Source organism: Gekko japonicus, unplaced genomic scaffold (assembly GCF_001447785.1).
Source record: "Gekko japonicus isolate JY-2015 unplaced genomic scaffold, Gekko_japonicus_V1.1 scaffold2300, whole genome shotgun sequence".
In the NCBI taxonomy this organism is placed as follows: Eukaryota; Metazoa; Chordata; class Lepidosauria; order Squamata; family Gekkonidae; genus Gekko; species Gekko japonicus.
The window spans coordinates 180,445-183,568 of record NW_015169853.1 but is presented as its reverse complement, the minus strand read 5'-3'; positions in this window follow the sequence as shown (position 1 = coordinate 183,568).

Below are 3,124 nucleotides of genomic sequence, written 5' to 3'. Positions count from 1 at the left end.
CGGTCCAAAACAGTCCAGTGGCACCTTTAAGACCAAGTTTTATTCAGGTACAAGCTCTCCCTCCTCCGTGAGGACAGATCTGCACATCCCCCCCCCCCAATAGCTAGCAATCCAAAACAGTCCAGTGGAGACTGAGCGGTTTGCTAATGAGTCATGCTAATGAGCTCCTGCACCTCTTTTTCTACGAAATGACCCCTGGACAGAACTACGGCTTGCCCAAGGTCATCCATCCAGGTGCAAGTGGAGGAGTGGGGAATCAAACCCGGTTCTCCCAGTTGCTAATGAGTCATGCTAATGAGCTCCTGCACCTCTTTTTCTACGAAATGACCCCTGGACAGAACTACGGCTTGCCCAAGGTCATCCATCCAGGTGCAAGTGGAGGAGTGGGGAATCAAACCCGGTTCTCCCAGATCAGAGTCCGCACACTTAACCACGACACCGAACTGTGATCGTTCCAGGTGGTCAGCCGTATTGGTCTGAAGCAGTAGAGCAAATTTAGAGTCCAGAGTGGCACCTTTCAGACCAACAAAGGTTGATTCAAGGTATGAGCTTTGGGTGTATGCACACTTTTTCAAATACCTTGGAATGGAAGGTTGGGTTGAAACCTATGGACAGAGGCTGAACAGAGGATTAGCATGTAACAATATGAAGATGTTTTAAAGATATGCAAAGACAAAACTAAAGAACAAGCTAAGGCTGTATGGTCAACATTTGCTAAGCAATAAATATGTCAAAATAAGACTGAGACTATTTGTGGTATTCAGTCACCAGGCTTGAGATGAATTCCAGCCAGGCCTGTCTGTTGGGAGCACCTTAGAAACCGACCCCCGCTTCATCACAGTTGCATGCTGACCACAGCTGGCAGAAGAGAAACCGAGTTGCAGAGTTCAGTTCTAAGTTGGGTTTTTATTCAAGATGTGAGCTTTCGTGTGCAAAACACATTTCGTCAGACGATGAAATGGAATTACATATCATAGCTGTGTATATAGGAGTGGTTTGTTAAATTGGCTTGCAAAACAGTGGGGACAATTTATTGTTTTAACAGATCGAAAGAATGACAAGCTTCTGTTTCGGTTCAGCTGGGGTTCAGATCTGTGCAAGAGGACCAGGGGGGGCACTGGGAGGTGTCAGGGGCCGCCCAGGGCCTGGTGGACACCTGCTTGTTTGTGGGGCCAGAGGAGGAAACTGCAGCCGCCGTGAGTCATGGGTGCAGCCCCTGGTCTGCTGGGCTTGTGAAATATCCTCTCGCCTGCTGGTTGGGCAACAGAATCTGGAGTCGGGATTGTGTCTCTGGCTCGCAAAGGCAGCTCTCTGCAGCCTCTCCTGGGTGGTGGTCACACTCACAGCAGGAGGGGCTATGCTTCTCTCTTCTCTCTCTGCGTTCACCTTTCCCCCGTTTTCCACTGTTTAGCAGGGTGTTGCCCCTCTGGGGTGCTCGTGGCTTTCCTCGTGAGGACAGTCTTCTTGAGAAACTCCTGAGAGGTCCGTGGGTGTGGTGGTGGGGAGTTGTGCAAGATTCAGGACTCCAGCCTGTCCTCGTGAGTCTGGGTCGGCCTTCTTGTTAAAAGGTTGATTCAAGGTATGAGCTTTGGGTGTATGCACACTTCTTCAAATACCTTGGAATGGAAGGTTGGGTTGAAACCTATGGACAGAGGCTGAACAGAGGATTAGCATGTAACAATATGAAGATGTTTTAAAGATATGCAAAGACAAAACTAAAGAACAAGCTAAGGCTGTATGGTCAACATTTGCTAAGCAATAAATATGTCAAAATAAGACTGAGACTATTTGTGGTATTCAGTCACCAGGCTTGAGATGAATTCCAGCCAGGCCTGTCTGTTGGGAGCACCTTAGAAACCGACCCCCGCTTCATCACAGTTGCATGCTGACCACAGCTGGCAGAAGAGAAACCGAGTTGCAGAGTTCAGTTCTAAGTTGGGTTTTTATTCAAGATGTGAGCTTTCGTGTGCAAAACACATTTCGTCAGACGATGAAATGGAATTACATATCATAGCTGTGTATATAGGAGTGGTTTGTTAAATTGGCTTGCAAAACAGTGGGGACAATTTATTGTTTTAACAGATCGAAAGAATGACAAGCTTCTGTTTCGGTTCAGCTGGGGTTCAGATCTGTGCAAGAGGACCAGGGGGGGCACTGGGAGGTGTCAGGGGCCGCCCAGGGCCTGGTGGACACCTGCTTGTTTGTGGGGCCAGAGGAGGAAACTGCAGCCGCCGTGAGTCATGGGTGCAGCCCCTGGTCTGCTGGGCTTGTGAAATATCCTCTCGCCTGCTGGTTGGGCAACAGAATCTGGAGTCGGGATTGTGTCTCTGGCTCGCAAAGGCAGCTCTCTGCAGCCTCTCCTGGGTGGTGGTCACACTCACAGCAGGAGGGGCTATGCTTCTCTCTTCTCTCTCTGCGTTCACCTTTCCCCCGTTTTCCACTGTTTAGCAGGGTGTTGCCCCTCTGGGGTGCTCGTGGCTTTCCTCGTGAGGACAGTCTTCTTGAGAAACTCCTGAGAGGTCCGTGGGTGTGGTGGTGGGGAGTTGTGCAAGATTCAGGACTCCAGCCTGTCCTCGTGAGTCTGGGTCGGCCTTCTTGTTAAAACCAGACATTTACGACGTGAGACATTTTGAGCCCTTGGATGCTCTTTGTCCAGTCCGCCGTTACTTGACTGCCCTTTTTGAGAGCCAGTTTGGTGTAGTGGTTAAGTGAGCGGAGACTAATCTGGGAGAACCGGGTTTGATTCCCCACTCCTCCACTTGCAGCTGCTGGATGACCTTGGGCAAGCCAAAGTTCTGTCAGAGCTGTTCTCTCAAAGACAGTTCTGGAAAGAGCTCTCCCAGCCCCGCCTACCTCACAGGGTGTCTGTTGTGGGGAGGGGAAGGGAAAGGAGTTTGTAAGCCGCTCTGAGACTCCTTTGGGTAGTGAAGGGCGGGGTATAAATCCAATCTCTTCTTCTTCTTCTTTCTGCATGCTAAACATTTAAACTGGTTTTTAGCTGGAATGTTGGGCCTTTCTGATCATATAAAGGTTTATCGTCTTCTGAATGGCCGCTGACCTGAAGTTACTGAGAAGGTAGCCCTGTTTTTTACAGTCCACAATAAGAGTCCATCAGGAAATGTTA